The sequence below is a fragment of the Dendrobates tinctorius genome, unplaced genomic scaffold (genome assembly GCF_039654945.1).
Source record: "Dendrobates tinctorius isolate UK_male_01 unplaced genomic scaffold, ASM3965494v1 ptg000270l, whole genome shotgun sequence".
Lineage (NCBI taxonomy): Eukaryota > Metazoa > Chordata > Amphibia > Anura > Dendrobatidae > Dendrobates > Dendrobates tinctorius.
Window position 1 is genome coordinate 3,816,546 of NW_027361937.1, and position 19,373 is coordinate 3,835,918.

Consider the following 19,373-nt stretch of genomic DNA (forward strand, 5'->3'; position numbering starts at 1 on the left):
GAGTACAGTGCTCCCCAAAAATTGCTGTCCCAACATTGAAAACAATGAAATAAGTCTCCTCGCTAGGGAATCCCTGTACTAGTCTGGACTCCTCGTCGTCCCCATCTTCCATCTCACTTCACAGTATTTCAACCTTGCAAGTGCTGTGATCCTGAGCAAGCGGGGGGGGCCCACTCGTTGGCGACAGCACTGGCACAGGGCCCCTGATAGTACGGTGGTGTGTCTGATGGCGGGTGGGCCGAACCTGCACTTTCATCTGCAGCTTCCTCTTTGTCACCGTGTAAGATGGAACTGTATATGGGAAGGGTAACCTGAGTTTCATCAGGGTCAGATTCAGGCCGGGTAGCGTGCGAGGGGAATGTAGTGGTCTGGGTCAATGTACCAGCAGATTCATCGAGCAGTGGCTGGGCATCAGTGCACTTGTGTCGCCCCCAGGAGTACGGTCGCCACAGTGGCATTACCTTCCTCCTAGGGAGTGTGATGTCATGCTTGGGAGCAACGAAGGATCTCTCTAGCAGGTTAACTGATTGGGCGGCGTTATTCCCACGAGTCATGACCCTCCAAACAGCGTTCATGAAGGCAAAGTGTTTGTTTTACGTGGGCAGTATGGTTGCAAAGCTGAACCTTAAAGGAATGTCCAGAAGGGCACCACCAGGAGTGGAGCCTACGGCGTAATTTGACTCAACACGGGCAACCTCAACCATGCCAGCTACAGAACAGATGCACACATTGCAAGCTTAATTCCGTTAACGAACGAGACTCCGTCATGCCCCGCGGTCCGAGTCCGGCTTACTAGAGGGACACGTGAGGCTCTGGCACATGAGATTGGCCAATAACTGGTGTGTCATGCCCTTACATGTCCGTGGCTGCATGTGTGCTACACTGAAAAGGCCAGCGTTTGTCGCTTACAGGTGCAGATAACCCGCTGAACAACGTTAGTGATGGGGATCACTGATTACAATTATTACTCGCGAACAATGATTTCCCAGTAAGTGCAGGTCAACCGCAGTTCCGGAATTAGGCCTAACCGTCATTCCTGAAAAAAATGAAAAACTTACGTGTGCAAACCACAGGTGCTGTAGCTTGCTTAACAGCTCGCCAGCCGTTCTCACGCCCAGTATGGGTTACACGTGATTGCACAAAGGTGAGAAAGGGTACCGTATCCCCGGATAACATGTATGGATAGCGTACACATTCAAAAGATATGTCTATACATCAGGAGGCAGGCTCAGACGGTGTTAGGCCCAGTATGGCTTGCACGTGATTGCACAAAGGTGAGAAAGGGTACCGTATCCCCAGATAACATGTATGGATAGCGTACACATTCAAAAGATATGTCTATACATCAGGAGGCAGGCTCAGACGGTATTAGGCCCAGTATGGCTTGCACGTGATTGCACAAAGGTGAGAAAGAGTACCGTATCCCCAGATAACATGTATGGATAGCGTACACATTCAAAAGATATGTCTATACATCAGGAGGCAGGCTCAGATGGTGTAAGGCCCAGTATGGCTTGCAAGTGATTGCACAAAGGTGAGAAAGGGTACCGTATCCCCGGATAACATGTATGGATAGCGTACACATTCAAAAGATATGTCTATACATCAGGAGGCAGGCTCAGATGGTGTAAGGCCCAGTATGGCTTGCAAGTGATTGCACAAAGGTGAGAAAGGGTAACGTATCCCCGGATAACATGTATGGATAGAGTACACATTCAAAAGATATGTCTATACATCAGGAGGCAGGCTCAGACGGTGTAAGGCCCAGTATGGCTTGCAAGTGATTGCACAAAGGTGAGAAAGGGTACCGTATCCCTGGATAACATGTATGGATAGCGTACACATTCAAAAGATATGTCTATACATCAGGAGGCAGGCTCAGACGGTGTCAGGCACAGTATGGCTTGCAAGTGATTGCACAAAGGTGAGAAAGGGTACCGTATCCCCGGATAACATGTATGGATAGCGTACACATTCAAAAGATATGTCTATACATCAGGAGGCAGGCTCAGACGGTGTAAGGCCCAGTATGGCTTGCAAGTGATTGCACAAAGGTGAGAAAGGGTACCGTATCCCCGGATAACATGTATGGATAGCGTACACATTCAAAAGATATGTCTATACATCAGGAGGCAGGCTCAGACGGTGTCAGGCACAGTATGGATTTGACGGCCCAGACTACACAGCGGAGGAGCAGGGAGAGGTAAAGATTGCAAATGCTGGGGCCCTGCCCAAGCAAGGGGGGCCCACTCGTGGGCGTCGGTACTGGCACTGGGCCCCTCATAGTACGGCGGTGTGTCTGACGGCGGGTGTGCACCACCACCATCAGAGACACTTGATTGCACTATGAGGGACCCTGTGCCAGTGCCCTCGCCCAAGAGTCGGCCTACCCACCTGTCCAGGGCAACGCCACTCGCACGGTGTCGTGCGCTAGGTGGTGACCCCGGCCATGGGGGGGAGGCAGCACAGTTAGGGAGTTTTAGAAAGTGGCATATGTTGATGTTGGACATTCAGCTGATGCAAAAGGCGAAATAGGTCAAGTCCCAGGAAGAGGTGGACCAAAGCAAGCCATTTTTCTGTCACCCTATGTGTCATCAGGGGAAGGTGGGACAAAATCCTTGGAAACCCATGCATGGTTCATTTTAATGAAGGTTAGATCATCCACATTTTGGATTGACAGACGGGTCCTTTTTTCTGTCAGGATTGATCCAGCTGCACTGAAGACTCTTTCCGATAGCACACTTGCAGCTGGGCAAGCGAGCTCCTGTAAGGCATATTGTGCCAATTCAGGCCAGGTGTCCAGTTTAGCGTCCCAATAGTCAAAGGGGAATGACCTGTGTGGGAGAACATCGATATGGGAGGAAAAGTAGTTTGTAACCATAGTTGACAACTGCTGTCTCCTGTCACTTTCCATTGATGCTGTATTACCAGTTGTGTGAGCGGTACTTGAAAAATCAGTCCACAACATTGTCATGAAACCCCTGTCTCAAACGCCACTTCTGCTGTGTGCACCATGAACACCTCTGCCAAGCTGCCCCCGGCCCGTACGGCTCGTGTGAGAACCATCACCGCTGCTGTGTGCTGGGAATGCCTCAAGCAACCGATTTACCAGAGTTGCTTGTTTATTAGCCAATATTAGGTCAAGGTTCTCCTGTGGCATGATGTTTTGTAATTTGCCTTTATAGCGTGGATCCAGGATGCTGGCCAACCAGTAGTCGTCATCGTTCATCATTTTGGCAATGTGGGGGTCCCTTTTTAGGATCCGCAAGGCATAATCTGACATGTGGGCCAATGTTCCCAGTGTCAATGATGCACTGCGAGTGCTGGTTGGAGGAGCACTTTCTGGCAAATCCACATCCCTCCAGTCACGCACAAACCCTGTACCAGACCTTGCCACGCCAACATTTTCACTTGCCCCACGAGATGCATCCTCCTCCCCTAAGTAATCATCCCCATCATCATCCTCCTCCTCCTCTTCTTCCTCCAACTCGTCCAGGAGAGGTCCCTGAGCAGACAATGGCTGAATGTCATCAAGGATTCCCTCCACCTCTTCCTCCTCATCAACATTGGCTGCAGACGCCTGCTCCTTAAGGTGCGTCAAAGTTTGCATGAGCAGACGCATAAGTGGGATGCTCATGCTTAGGATGGCGTCGTCTGCGCTTACCAGCCGTGTGCATTCCTCAAAACACTGAAGGACTTTACAGAGGTCTTTCAGCTTCAACCACTGCACACCTGTCAACTCCATGTCTGCTCTCAAAGTGCCTGGCCGTGTATCCTCCCACAAATGCATTATGGCCTGCCTCTGCTCGCACAGCCGCTCCACCATGTGCAGGGTGGAGTTCCACCTTGTTGCAATGTCGATAATGAGGCGGTGGTTGGGAAGGTGGAGCAATCGCTGCAGCTTCTGCATACGAACGGAGTGTACAGGCGACCGGCGGATGTGCGCGCACAGTCTTCGCACCTTATGGAGCAGGGCTGTTAACTCCGGATAATTTTTGAGGAAGCACTGCACCACCAGGTTCAAGGTGTGAGCCAAGCAAGGTATGTGGCTGAGTTTTGAAAGGGCTATGGCTGCCACAAAATTACGCCCGTTATTACTAACTACCTTGCCTGCCTCAAGATGTACACTGCCCAGCCATGACTCAGTTTGTCGCTTCAAGTACTCGGCCAGCACCTCGGCGGTGTGTCTGTCGCCCAAACACATCATCTGCAACACAGCCTGCTGACGCTTTCCACTAGCTGCTCGATAGGGGGACACCTCGTGTGCAACAGTGGCAGCTGCAGATGGAGTGCTCGTACGACTGCGCTCTGTGGACGAGCTTTCGCTTCTGGAGGAGGAGGAGGAGGGTGGAACGCCTACAGCCAACTGTTTCCTATACCGTGGGCTAGGCAGCACTGTCCCACCACCGCTGTCCCCTGTGGACCCTGCATCCACCACATTAACCCAGTGCGCAGTGATGGACACGTAACGGCCCTGGCCATGCCGACTGGACCATGCATCAGTTGTGAGGTGCACCTTTCCACTCACTGACTGCTTGAGTGCATGGACAATGCGGTCTTTCACATGATGGTGGAGGGCTGGGATGGCTTTGTGAGAGAAGAAGTGGCGACTGGGTAGGTCATAGCGTGGTACTGCATAGGCCATGAGTTCGCGGAAAGCTGCGCTTTCCACCAACCGATAGGGCATCATCTCAAACGAGATTAGTTTGGCAATGTGGGCGTTCAAACCCAGTGTACGCGGATGAGAGACTGAGTACTTTCTTGACCTACTCATAGTGTCTGGGAGGGTGAGCTGGACTTGAGAGCTGCATATGGTGGAAGTAGCGGTGGACAGGGCGGACTGAGAGAGGGTTGATGATGGTGATGGAGTTGGTGTTCTTTCTGATGGCCTAGATTCAGTATTTCGTTGATATAACAGTGGGATTCCCTGACTGCTGTGGCCTTGCAACGACACCTTAACATTTGCTGCTGTGCTAACCGGTGGGCTTACAGTGGGGGAAACAATGTAGCGTTGCTGACTACCTTCTTTGTGATCAGTTGCACATGTGGCACTTAAGGTTTGGTGTTGTGTCCACGCTTGCAAGTGCATGCTGGTTAAATGTCTAAGCATGCAACTGGTATTCAAATTTTTCCCTCGGCTAAAGGTCTTTGCGCACTTCTTACAGATAACCTTGGCCTGATCATGAGGATTTTGTTCAAAAAAGTGCCACACTGCACTCTTCCTACTTTGGCAGACATTTTGCGGCCTAGCACGCTGTGATGTTTTGACCCTCTGGACAAGCTGTCCAGCAACTCTTTTGATTTTTGGAACCTGTCTTTGGAGTGCTCCGGGCCTGCCAGATAACAGCTGTTGCGATGTTGATGTCTGCTGTGGATGCTCCTCATCTGAGCTATTGGAAGCAGCACCCTCTTCCCCCAATGGATGCCAATCTGGGTCAACAACTGGGTCATCCATCACCTCCTCTTCAATGTCATGTGCACCTTCCTCTGTGTCACCGTGTATGGTGGTATAGTGTGCGGGAAGGGGCACCTGAGTCTCATCAGGGTCAGAATCTGGCTCTGTACACTGCGAGGACAATGTAGTGCTCTGAGTGAATGTACCAGCAGAATCATCTATCAGCGACTGTGCATCAGTGCACTCCATGTCAGGTTCATCTTGGCCTGGGTAATTCACCATTTCACTTGATAATCCAGGCATGGTATGTGAAAACAGCTCCATGGAGTAATCAGTAGTATGATCTGCGTCATCCTTCAATCTTGGTTGTGGTGAAGGACACAAGGAAAGGTGTGGTTCATGAACATGAGCCTCCAATGACGACTCAGTGCTTTTACTTTTTACAACTTCAGAAGAGGAGGCGATAGAGCTGGAGGCTGAGTCAGCAATGTAAGACAAAACTTTTTCCTGATGCTCTGGCGTTAAAAGCGGTTTGCCAACTCCTAGAAAACTAAGCCTTCGAAGCCTTATGGAGCCAGACGATGACGCAGGCTCAACACCTCCTGCATTCGGTCCTATTTTGCTTTTGCCACTACCATCAGATCCACCACCAACACCATCATTACCAGCTGCCAACCCCCGCCCAATTCCACGGCCTCTTCCACCAGCCTTCCTCATTTTTGGTAGACATGTAGACAAAATCCTACAAACTATATAGTAATGTAAAACAAGGTACAAGGTGTCTATAGGACAGGGGAGATTTAGATTTTCTGCAGACACTTGTGGACACTGGACACTTGGATTGTGTGAGGCCCACTGAATATCACAGCGCTATGTCACAGGCTCGATGGCACAGGTGTGAAAAAAGTGACTACAGGATAAGGGAGATTTTGAATTTCTGGGAGATTTTGAATTTCTGCAGACACATGTGGACACTGGACACTTGGATTGTGTGAGGCCCACTGAATATCACAGCGCTATGTCACAGGCTCGATGGCACAGGTGTGAAAAAAGTGACTACAGGATAAGGGAGATTTTGAATTTCTGGGAGATTTTGAATTTCTGCAGACACTTGTGGACACTGGACACTTGGATTGTGTGAGGCCCACTGAATATCACAGTGCTATGTCACAGGCTCGATGGCACAGGTGTGAAAAAAGTGACTACAGGATAAGGGAGATTTTGAATTTCTGCAGACACTTGTGGACACTGGACACTTGGATTGTGTGAGGCCCACTGAATATCACAGTGCTATGTCACAGGCTCGATGGCACAGGTGTGAAAAAAGTGACTACAGGATAAGGGAGATTTTGAATTTCTGCAGACACTTGTGGATACTGGACACTTGGATTGTGTGAGGCCCACTGAATATCACAGCGCTATGTCACAGGCTCGATGGCACAGGTGTGAAAAAAGTGACTACAGGATAAGGGAGATTTTGAATTTCTGGGAGATTTTGAATTTCTGCAGACACTTGTGGACACTCGACACTTGGATTGTGTGAGGCCCACTGAATATCACAGCGCTATGTCACAGGCTCGATGGCACAGGTGTGAAAAAAGTGACTACAGGATAAGGGAGATTTTGAATTTCTGCAGACACTTGTGGACACTGTACACTTTTAGATTGTGTGAGGCCCAATGAATATCAGAGCGCTATGTCACAGGCTCGATGGCACAGGTGTGAAAAAAGTGAATTGTAGAATTGGGCAGAATAGGACTCTCCCTAGAGTGTAGGTCTGTAAGAACGGAACAAGTCCTCCACTTATCCTTCCACAGTGACACACAGATAGCTTCACTGTGGCTGTGATAAAAGCCGTTACACGGTACTGTGTGAGGAGCGTACACCGCTGTATGGTGTGAATAAATGCACGCTCAGTACCTTAGCAGGACAAAAAAAAAATTGGGATTGCTTTTAAAAAAGCAGTTTGCAGAGCAGTGGGGAAACAGCAATGCAGGAATGTCAGGAAGCCTTAGAAGGCAGCCTAACAACCAACACCGCTGATCCACCACAATATAGCCTCCCCTTGCACTGCACACACAGTGACTGGTGTGTTGCACAGGCAAAATCGCTAGCAGCAGAAGCAGTTTTTTTGTCTTCTTCCCTGCCTAACGCTCTCCCTACAGAATCAGCAACCTCTCCCTATGCTAAGATCGGCAGAAGTAAGATGGCGGTCGGCGTGCATGCCCTTTTATAACCCCTGTGACGCCCACCAAAGCAAGCCAATCAATTGCATGCCCTTCTGAAAGATGGTGGCGACCCCTGCCTATGTCATCACGTTGCCCACAGTGTCCGTGGATCCTGATTGGCTGAAAAAGAGCGCTAAACAAACTTTTGAAACGCGACTTTGACGCGTAAGTCACCGACCTCGTGGCCGACCTCATCCTAGGGTCGGGTTTCGTTTCATGAAACCCGACTTTGCCAAAAGTCGGCGACTTTTGAAATTGTTCGACCCGTTTCGCTCAACTCTAGTAGTGACCGTTTTCTCACGTGCCGGAGACACTGACACACGTAGACACATTCTCAGGAATGTGTCTATGCAGATGTCAGCATGTTTTCACGGACCGTGTGTCCGTGTGCAAAACATGCTGAAATGTCTGTTTTTGTGCAACAGCACGGATCACACGGACCCATACAAGTTAATGTGTCCGTGTAAACACGTACCGCACACGGATGCTGTCCATGTGTGATCCGTGTGCATTTTTAAAAGTCAAAGGGTTAACATTAAAAATATATTTTCAAAAACACGGACAAACGGACAGCACACGGATGGTACACACGGACATACAGATAGCACACGGATGTCACACGGATGACCTCCGTATGCACACGGACACGGATAGCTTCGGTACCGGAATTATCTGGACGTGTGAAACTGCCCTAAAGGAACACAGGGGACGTAACTCAGGGGAAGCGGGTGTGAGGCATAAGGTAGGAAGTTCAAAGATAGCAAACATATCAGTCTGACAACTTCAGAATGCGGTTAGTTCAGGATATGGACGTCAGCACCAAAGCAGTGGCGCGTAAGGGGTCTGGTATGGTCCTGGAAAAGATGGCATCCTGGATCCTGGCGGTGGAGGTGATTCCTTGTGGTCCAGTTGGTGATCAATGTGTCAGGAAACGATGAGCCGGACAGAGCACAGTCTTTCCCCCTGTCAGGGTACAGGGACAATGAGTAACTCGATTCAGGTACAAAGGGAAACCCCTCACAGCGGGTGTCCCAATTCCCCCGTCGGTGCGTGCGCAGGCTTATGTCCTGACTGGGCGTCCTGTCACTCACGGTCAGCGATGTCAGCGGGGACCAGGTACGTCGTTATCGGCAGTCTCTGTTAACAGCTTTTAGCCTCTGCTGGTTTTTGCCCTGACACTGCCCTCCTGCGCCATGCACATTCCCACGGCAACTAAATGAGGCAGAGGTCGGTCCGGGGCTTTAAGCTTTCCCCCGAGAAACCTGGGTGACAGCCCTGACAGTTACGGATCAGTTAATCAGTTAAGGAGTAGGTAGGCCTGGTCCGGGTCTTCTCCTTACACAGGAATTATATAACAAACAGGCAATCACTGCATGTGTTTGCAGCTGTCTAAGGGTACGTGCACACGCTGGGGAAAGCTCTGCGTATTTTTCCGCGCGGATTTTGTAAAATCTGCAGGTAAATCCGCAGGTCAAAAGACCTGCGGTTTATCTGCGGATTAGCCTGCGGTTTATCACCTCTACAATGGTGATTTACAATGGTAAACCGCAGCGGAATCAGCAGAAAGAATTGACATGTCAATTCTTTCTGCGGATTTGAAACCACAGCAAATCTGCGCTGAAAAATCCGCACCGTCTGCACTGCGGTTTCCATTTCCCATAGGATATTATGGTACTGTACACCGAAGCAGAAACTGCTGCGGATCCGCAGGACCAAAACCGCTGCGGATCCGCAGCAGAATCCGCAGCGTGTGCACACACCCTAACAGCCGTGAGGGCTGAAACGTATTTTTCGAGAGCACCGAAGACACTCGGTTAACACCTTATCCAAGCACATTTGCTCATCACTACTAAACATCCTTTCCACACCACAGCTACACTAGAGGCATGCATACACATTAGATGAAAATTGCCCAAAGCTGCCATTTTTAATTGGGACTAGCATGCCACCTGATGTGTATGGGGGCTGCTGACTCGCCCCCAGCAGATGATGTTGTTGGGAGAGAAGGACCAGCAAGCTGGAATACTGTATTATCGATGATGCCTTTGTTTTCAGTGTGACTATGTCGCTGCCTGAGATGTCTAGCAGCAGCTTTCTCCTCCATGGACATTTCGTCACGCGGAGCCCTGAAGTGTATTGTGTATCTGTCTACTAATATATTTTTGGCTGAGAGCTGCTGAACACTGACCATAATCTCTTATGGCCTGGGACTGCCATATTTTTGGGAAGTTTATGCTGTGATACACAGCAGCAACTAAGAATGGCAGCTCCCAATGGTTCAGTTAAAAAGTAAAAAAAAACAAATAAACATTGCACCATTTAATTTTATACATTTATAGATGAACTTTTTAACATAAAGTCAAACATTTAAAGGGATTATTCAGGCAAAAATTAAATTTGATGTTTCGGTATTAATATATATGCATGCTGCAGTCAGGTGAATTCGCCAGCTCATAAAGAAGGGGGCGGGGGAGGGCACAGCCTAGAGGAAGCCCCCCATGACTGCAATTGGCGGGCATGTTTTGAATTTGTTGGCAGTTTCAAAATGATTGGCTGGAAGGGGGCAGGGGAGGGGTTCGGGGTGGGGGGGGGGCAGCCTGGTGTGGAAAAAGTGCGGGAAGAAGCTACACTTCATCATCAGCAGAGGAGAGAAGACCCACCTGTCAAGTTGTCAAGAAGATGGAGACCGTGGAGCAGCTTTTTTCTAGGCTTCAGGATGCTGCTCGTTCCAGGAGGGGAGGTTGGCTGTCCTCCCTCCTCAAGGCGGCAGATCCCCCATGCACCAGCAAGCGAGGAAGACGTACCCGGCCCCCTGAAAGGCTGTCACCGGAAGTGACAGCGCGCACCAGGCGACGGCTGCGGAGCCCCTCCAGGGACCCTGCGGGCGGCACTACCGCTCCCCACCTCAGTGCCCGTACCGGCAGGAATCCGCCCAGCCGGCCTGTCAGCGCTCGCAGCAGAGATCCGGGAGCCGCCCAGGACAAGGAGGCGAGGGAGAATGTGACGTCGCAGGCGGGAGCCAAAGTATCGCGGGGTGCAGCAGCGTCTGGCCGGCTCCAGGGAGAAGAAGCAGGCCGAGGCATTTCCCTGTCACATCGGGGAGGACTACAGCGGGCGGCGCCAGAAAGCTCAGCGGTGGGTGAAGCGGCAGGTGCCCCAGGTGAAGAGGATCGTCGCGGGGTGCCTGGCAGTCGGAGAGCCAGACGGGTGAGTGCGACGGGCAGGGGGGGCATGGTGAGGACGCCCTGCCTGGCCCCAGTACATCATCCTTTGAAGAGGGATCAGCGGGCGGGAGGGAGCAGCGAGAGGACTCCTTGCCCGGCCCTTACGCAGCGCAGAGGTCGGAGAGAGCGGCGGGCAGGGGGGGTTACATCGAGGATGCTCTGCCTGGTCCCAGCACATCGTGGGGTACAGAGGTTGCGGCGGGCAGTCAAGAGATGATGCCCGGCCGTCGGCCGGAGGATGGTGCGGGCCGGTCAGGCTGGTCCGGGTTCAGGGACCGTCGCAGGTCCTGCTCTGGCGGGAGTTCAAGTGAGCACCGGGTTTCGCGAGCTTGGGTCCCCCCTGGTGACGAGGAGGCCAGGGGCACGGGCCTTGAGCAGCGAAGCGCCCATCGGGATCACGGAGGACGTCAGGATTCCGGATATCCAGCTGGCGGGGACACAGCACCCGCGCAGCTACGTGAGTATGGCTCTATGTCTTGTGTGTCGCCCGCAGGGGCTGTATTGCAGGATGTTGGGGGTAGGAGGGGAGATGCTAGGGAGCTAGGGGGGCTTAGCGGGATTACCAGGGCTGAGGTGCCCGGGTTGAGGGATATTTTGGATAATATGTCACTATTTTTGAGGAGATTGGAGGGGGGTGTAGTTGGGGAAGCAGCTCCATCCCCAGCGGGGGCATGGTTAGTGGGTCGGGGTTCCGGGACCCAGCCAGTAGGTGAGGTGCTGCGCTCGGTCGAATGCGATGCGGGGTCATTGGTGGGGGTATCTGTATCGGTGCAGACAGAGACAGATAAGGGTGATAAAATTAAATTGGACGATAGGGCAAAAGGGGAGGTTTATGTGTGTTTTGAGGGGCCTTTGGGCGCCCATTTAAAAAAAGAAGTAAAAGAAAAGATCTGGCGGGATGAGTACGTGGAGATATTTTCCCTTCTTCCGTTGGAAAAATTTAACCTGGATAAGGGGAAGAAGGACAATAGTAAAAAGGAAGAGGAGGAAAAGAGGAGGTGGTGACTGATTCCGCAGACTTTTGTGAACTGGATGCAGGCATTTGCTATTTTGGCTAGTGTCATAGGTGAGAAGTCTCCGGACAATTGTTCTGGTTTGTTTTGTTATTTAGATGCTATTGGGGAGGCGCATCGTGTTTATGGGGGGCAGGCGTGGCTGCGGTATGACGAGCAGTTTAGACAGAGGAAGGCGGTAAGGCCAGAGATAAAGTGGGATCAGAAGGATATCGGGCTGTGGCTGAAGGTGATGGCTCCGGTGAGGTATGGCCAGTCCTTTCACGGGAGCGGGGGGGGCGGTAGTCAGCAAGCAGGTCACGGAAGCGGTGGTCAGGCAACCCAGGGAAGAGAAAAGTCGGGTACTTGCTGGCAATTTAATGATGGGCAATGTAAGTACGGGAACAGTTGCAAGTTTACGCACGTGTGCTCACACTGCAATGGCAGTTTGCACGGGGCGTCTAAATGTTTTAAAAAAGGTAAGGGTAAGCCAAACGTGGGTGCCGGTCAAGGAGGAGAGTCCGGTGAGAGTTCAAGAGATGGCCCCCTTTCTAAATAGGTACCCAGCTCGGGCGGAGGCAAGGGTTATTTGGGACGGTTTTGTTGAGGGCTTCAAGATTCCACCTCCTGGCCATGTGGTTCCTGTCTCATTCAAGAATTTGCGTTCGGCATTGATGCATGCAGAGGTGGTGGACGCAAAGTTAAAAAAAGAAGTGGAATTGGGCAGGATGGCTGGTCCGTTCCCCAAGGCTCCGGTAGCGGGTGTAGTTGTTTCCCCTTTGGGGGTAGTTCCGAAGAAGGAGCCTAACAAGTTTCGTTTGATTCAGCATTTGTCATATCCGAAAGGTTTGTCAGTCAACGACGGTATTGATAGAGAGTTGTGTTCCGTGGAGTATACCTCTTTTGATATGGCGGTGCTTTGGGTGCGTCGGTATGGTTCGGGGGCTTTGCTAGCAAAGACAGACATTGAGTCTGCATTTCGGTTACTGCCGGTTCATGTTGATAGTATCCCGCTTTTGGGTTGTTTTTGGAATGGGAGTTTCTACCTCGATAGGTGTTTGTCGATGGGTTGTGCGATTTCGTGTTCTTTGTTTGAGACGTTTAGTACTTTTTTGGGATGGGTGGTGAGGGATATTACAGGCATACAATCGATCATTCATTATCTGGATGATTTTCTTTTTATTGGTCCCCCGGACTCACCGTTGTGTAGGAACGCATTGGCAGCCATGTTTTGGGTGGCTGAGCGCTTTGGGGTGCCGTTGGCATCAGAAAAGACTGAATGCCCTAAGACCGTTATAAGTTTTTTGGGCATCATCATTGATTCAGAAAGGATGGAGTGTCGTTTGCCAGAGGACAAACTGTTGGTGTTGAAGCAGGAGGTGGATAGGGTTGCAAAGTTGCGAAAAGTGACCCTGAAGGAGTTGCAATCTTTATTGGGGAGATTGAACTTTGCCTGTAGGATCATGCCTATGGGTCGCATTTTTTCTCGTATCCTGGCTGGTGCGACGCGGGAGTGAAAGCTCCGCACCATTATGTTCAGTTGAATAAGGAGCATAGGGAGGATTTGATGGTTTGGCAGAGTTTTTTGCGGGAGTACAATGGTCGGTCGTTGATGCAGGAGGAGACTTTGAGCAATTTTGATTTTGAGATTTATACGGATGCAGCGGGCGGCTCTGGTTACGGCGCCTACTGCAAAGGAAGGTGGAGCGTTGGGCGGTGGCCTCTGTCGTGGAAGTTGTTGGGTTTTAGAAAAAATTTGGCGTTGTTGGAACTGTTTCCTATAGTGGTAGCTGTTTTCGTGTGGGGTCCCATGTTCGCGAATCGGAAAGTGCGTTTTCATTGCGACAACGCAAGTGTAGTGGCGGTGATTAACAGTTTGACTGCCTCTTCTCCCCCTGTGATCAGGTTGGTTAGGGTTTTGGTGCTTCGTTGTTTGGAGTTGAATGCAGGGATTTCCGCAGTGCATGTGCCCGGTGTTACGAATTCAATAGCAGACTCTTTGTCTCGTTTTCAGTGGGGGCGTTTTTGAGAGCTGGCACCAGGAGCGGATGCCACGGGCGTGGAATGCCCTTCTCATCTGTGGAAGGTGATTATGGACGAGCGGGACGACTGATTCGGGAATCGTTATCACATCAGACATGGTCGGCCTACGAATCTTCGTGGCGAATATGGCAGAGTTGGATGGCGGAATGGGGTGGGGTTAGTAGCGAGAAGGATAGGGTGTTAGCGGTATTGTTTTTAATTGGGAGGGCGGCCGACAGCGGTTGGTCTGCTGCTAAGGTCAATAAGTTTGTAGCGGGTTTGGCTTTTGGTTTTAAATTACAGGGAATGACAGATGTGACTAAAGCTTTCTTGATAAGACAGGCTTTGAGGGGGTTTCGCAGGGGTAAAAAGGTGTGCGATAAGAGAAGGCCTATTTCGTTCAGTATGTTGGAAAGTTTAGGAAGAGTCCTGGAGGGTATTTGTACTTCTGGATTCGAATTGGCGCTTTTTAGGTTGGCTTTCTCTTTGGCCTTTTTTGGAGCAATGCGCATTGGTTAGGTGGTGTCAGGCAGCAAGGTTTCAGCCGGTGGGGTGTTAGCTGAGGACGTGGATTTTTGGGCAGGGGGCATTGTTTTCTGGATTCGGCGTTCAAAAACTGATCAATTGGGTAGGGGCAGACGAGTGGTTTTGGGCCGAGTCGGAGGGGCAGTCATGTGTCCATACAGTTGTTTAAAATCATATTGGGACGTGTGGGCAGGTAGGGCGGGTCCTCTGTTGTGCCATGCGGATGGCACCTATTTGTCTCGCTTCCAGTTTATTGCGGTCGTGAAGAAGGGATTGTTAGAATTGGGCCTTCCCCTGGACAGGTATGGGTCCCATTCTTTTAGAATCGGGGCTGCAACTGAAGCGGACAGTCTGGGCCTGGGGGCGGAGGCGATCAAGGGCATTGGGAGATGGCAGTCGGATCGCTATTTACTTTATGTTCGGCGTTAATTGTGTTGGTTATATGTCCAGGACTGTGTTTTTTCCATAATCTGTTATGTTTTTTCAGGTGGCGCCCCCTTTCTTGCCTGGATATTTGGACACTCGTATGTGTATTGGGGTGCACTACGGGCTGATGCAAGGCCAGATGGGAGGCAATTGGGCTTTAGGAGGGAGCAGGTTCTGGTCCGTTGGTTGGGTTTCCGTGGGTTGGTGTGGAACAGGGTGCTACCAGAATTGGCTAAGTCCGCACGTCTGGACAGAACCCCCTATGTTATTGTAATACATGTGGGGGGTAACGATTTAGGGGTCAGGCCGGTGAGGGAACTAATAAGGGACATACGTGCTGATTTTTTAAGACTGTGGACATCTTTCCCGAATGTGGTGACTGTTTGGTCGGATGTGGTTCCTAGGAAGAGGTGAAGACAAGTGAGGTCTTTAAAGGGGATTAACCGGGCTAGGGTAAAACTGAACCGGGCAGTGTCGGGGTTTGTGTCTAGAAATGGGGGAATTAGCGTTAGGCACTTTGAATTGGAGGCAGGTGTCGGTAATTTTTGGCTGGCCGATGGAGTTCATTTAAATTCTATTGGTGTGGATTTGTGGGCATTGGCAATCCAGGAGGGGATTGAGAGGGCCTTGGTGGTTTTGGGGCACTCACGAGCCTGAGGTGGTCAGGGCTGTTCGTGGTTGGCGGGTGGTGGGGTTCTTGGAGTTGGCTGTGATTGGTCGGGGAAGGAGTTGGAAGTAATATTCCCAACAATTTAAATGGGTATGGGGGATCTGGCTTTTGGTGATGGGTTCTGGACGGGGATGTTACCTCGGGAGCTCTGGTGGTTAGTCTCCCGGAACGGGAGTTACGGTGCCCTCGAGCTGGGCTGGACGGCTGAGGGTAACATGGTGGTAGATTTTGAGGTTTTATAGCCAGATCTTTTAGCTCCAAGAACCCTCCCCGCGTATTATTTGCATTAAGATTAATATTTTGATGTTTATTGTTAATGTTGTTATTCATTAATAAAATCGGCCACTGTGGCCAAAATTATCCAAAGAATTAAAAAGTTGTAGTGTGCGTTATTTTAGGAGTGGGGGGAATATTGGGAGCTGGGTAGGTATTAATATAAAGGAAAAACTGTAGTAGCCATATGCGGTCATGTCTGATGTCTTCAATGAAGCACCACTACAGTCACCTGATCACGGCAACTAATCACAGGCTAGAGTGGGCTTGCCGCTAGAGGAATGGTGATATCTCTTCTGCTGTAAAGAAAAGTCACTGAGTGGCCTGTGCTGGATCCTTTTAAATTTTGGTAAGTGAGTATCACTTCTTGTGTTATTTTTTAATATACCAAGCCACTAGTGAAATTTAAATTTTCCCCGGACAACCCCTATAACTATCTATCCCCTGCATTACTTAAAGGAGTTATCTGGAATATTGGCTTTATGACTAAGTACTTAACAACCTGCTTATTCTGCCTTGCCCTGCGACAATCTCTCCCGACTCAGACAACAATTCTCCGGCTTCATTTAACATCACATCAAGCAGGGCAGCCTTTTTATTTACAGTCTTATATGTGGACAAGATTCACTGCCAACATCATGCTGATTGACAGCCGGCTCTCCGCAGTTAGGTATCAGGGAGTTAGTTGTCAATCAGCATGACATCGGAAGTGACCTCCCATTAACAGTGCAGAGTGGAAGAGAAGAAGCTGCTCTGTCGACGTGATGTCACCAGAGGTAGGAGAATCACCAGTAAGTTCTCAGCCCCATACTGTAGCTGAAAAACATCAAAGCCCCATATAACTTTTTAAGCACATTTCCTTGGCGTATGTGCACACGGTCACTAAATGCTGCAGGTTGAACGCTGTGTACTTGTGCAGAGGCCAACCACCAGTGTCCAGATGTTACAGCATAGTGGATTGGATTTCAAGAAATCCCATGCGCACTTTGTGTCCAGAGATGCCCATGGATCACCCGCGGAGACGGACATGCGGCGCTTCTTTCCAGAATGCGGCATGTCTATTTATCTTACAGAAGCATGCAAAACACAAGCCGCGGAGACACCATCACATGTTTCTCAACGCAAGCAATGACTAGCCAGGTCTTTCCCCGGGAAGGAACAACCACGGGAAGGGCAGTCTCCAATGAAGGAAACCACCTATGCCAAAACATGGTATCCATCCACAGACAGCTGTTTCGGGGTATTGCCCCCATCAGTGTGGAGTAGGAAACTGGCTAGTAGGAGCAATGCCTAGTAAAAGACTGTGAAAAATGAGGATGAATGAACTCATGGAGATCAACATCCAACACTGCGGAGACACTCATTTTTCACAGTCTTTTACTAGGCATTGTGATGTGATGGTGTCTCCGCAGTTACAACTGGTTTGAATCACTGACTGGTAACCAACTTGCCATTTAATTTGCACAGCACTGTATATAGCACAGCCACATGGCATATAGCCCAGCACCACATGGTAAATAGCCCAGCACCACATGGTATATAGCCCAGCACCACATGGTATATAGCACAGCCCTACAAGTATATAGTGCAGCCCCACATGGTATATAGCACAGTACCACTTGGTAGAGGGAGCGTCAGCTGACACTCTCTCCATCATTGCTTTTCATATAGTTCAATGCCTGTGACAGGGGGAGTCAGCGCTGGGGGCAGGCGGCCCCCCTGCCTCACAGGCCCCATAGCGGCTGTGTTATATGCTGCTAACTGGGGGCCCCTGGGGGAGTGGGGGCCCTAGGCAGCTGCCTGGTCTGCCAGCCCATAATGCCATCCCTGGCCTCACAGGCACACTATTCTGTCCTACTGTGAGCAAATTATAAAATAGCACTGCACAAGTGCCTATCTTTGATTGTGAATGACATGTCCTGTGTCATCCATATAGCAAACTGAGATCTCAGGCCTGCACAGTAGCTTAATTCTTACGTCGATATGTAATGGGGGCCAGGGGGTAGTCGTGGCTAATGGTGGCTACTCTGGTGTACCCTGGCCTCCCCCCACATAAATACATTTTCCCTTCTGTGATGCACTTGGTGGTCCACTTACTTGTACATCAGTGTCCACCTCGGTCTACCGGGGCTTCTTTCCTTTAAGCACCACGTAATGACAGGGAGAGTCCAAATCCAGTTTTAACAAAACAAGTTTACTCAGCTCGTCCGGTTTAGTCACAGAAACAGCACAAGGTTCTTCACAAAATATCATGATTCCGTTCCCTGTACTTTCCCTCACTCCTCCAGGAATATCGCAGGGTCATACAGTTGCCTTCAGCACCGTAGCTTCATGACTGGTCAGACTAACCCGCTTCAGGAGTTCCCTGTCCGCTTCACCTCGGATGTTTAGGATTGTTCCCATGAAGTCTGCCGCTACCATATTGATGCTGCCCTGTATTCCTTCACCACCATGTGACTGTCAGCCCATAGGCCCTGGACAACTGGGCTCTTCTGCTTAAATGTTGCAGGACTTAACTGCCCTGTCCGGGCTACCAGCCCCTTCTGCCTGAACCAAGGAAGCTTCGCAAACTACCCTAAGTTGGCCCCTCCTAACTAACTAAATACTATTGGTCTAACCTACTCCTATCTTACTCTATATTGCTCCCCAGTGGGCTAAATCCTATACTATCCCTAACCTTTTACAGCACAAAAACATCAGTACATTTCCAATATATGAATTTAAGCACAGCGTAATACACTATATATATATACAGTGGGGCAAAAAAGTATTTAGTCAGTCAGCAATAGTGCAAGTTCCACCACTTAAAAAGATGAGAGGCGTCTGTAATTTACATCATAGGTAGACCTCAACTATGGGAGACAAACTGAGAAAAAAAAATCCAGAAAATCACATTGTCTGTTTTTTTTTTCATTTTCTTTGCATATTATGGTGAGAAATAAGTATTTGGTCAGAAACAAGCAATCAAGATTTCTGGCTCTCACAGACCTGTAACTTCTTCTTTAAGAGTCTCCTCTTTCCTCCACTCATTACCTGTAGTAATGGCACCTGTTTAAACTTGTTATCAGTATAAAAAGACACCTGTGCACACCCTCAAACAGTCTGACTCCAAACTCCACTATAGTGAAGACCAAAGAGCTGTCAAAGGACACCAGAAACATAACTGTAGCCCTGCACCAGGCTGGGAAGACTGAATCTGCAATAGCCAACCAGCTTGGAGTGAAGAAATCAACTGTGGGAGCAATAATTAGAAAATGGAAGACATACAAGACCACTGATAATCTCCCTCGATCTGGTGCTCCACGCAAAATCCCACCCCGTGGGGTCAGAATGATCACAAGAACGGTGAGCAAAAATCTCAGAACCACGTGGGGGGACCTAGTGAATGAACTGCAGAGAGCTGGGACCAATGTAACAAGGCCTACCATAAGTAACACACTACGCCACCATGGACTCAGATCCTGCAGTGCCAGACGTGTCCCACTGCTTAAGCCTGTACATGTCCGGGCCCGTCTGAAGTTTGCTAGAGAGCATTTGGATGATCCAGAGAAGTTTTGGGAGAATGTCCTATGGTTTGATGAAACCAAACTGGAACTGTTTGGTAGAAACACAACTTGT

General features: G+C 49.9%; 1 protein-coding gene across 2 annotated transcripts in view; it reads right to left on the reverse strand.

The window, feature by feature from the left end:
* The window catches only part of CDH22 (cadherin 22), a 691,233-nt gene that overhangs the window by 481,278 nt on the left and 190,582 nt on the right, over positions 1 to 19,373 (reverse strand). The window lies entirely within an intron of this gene.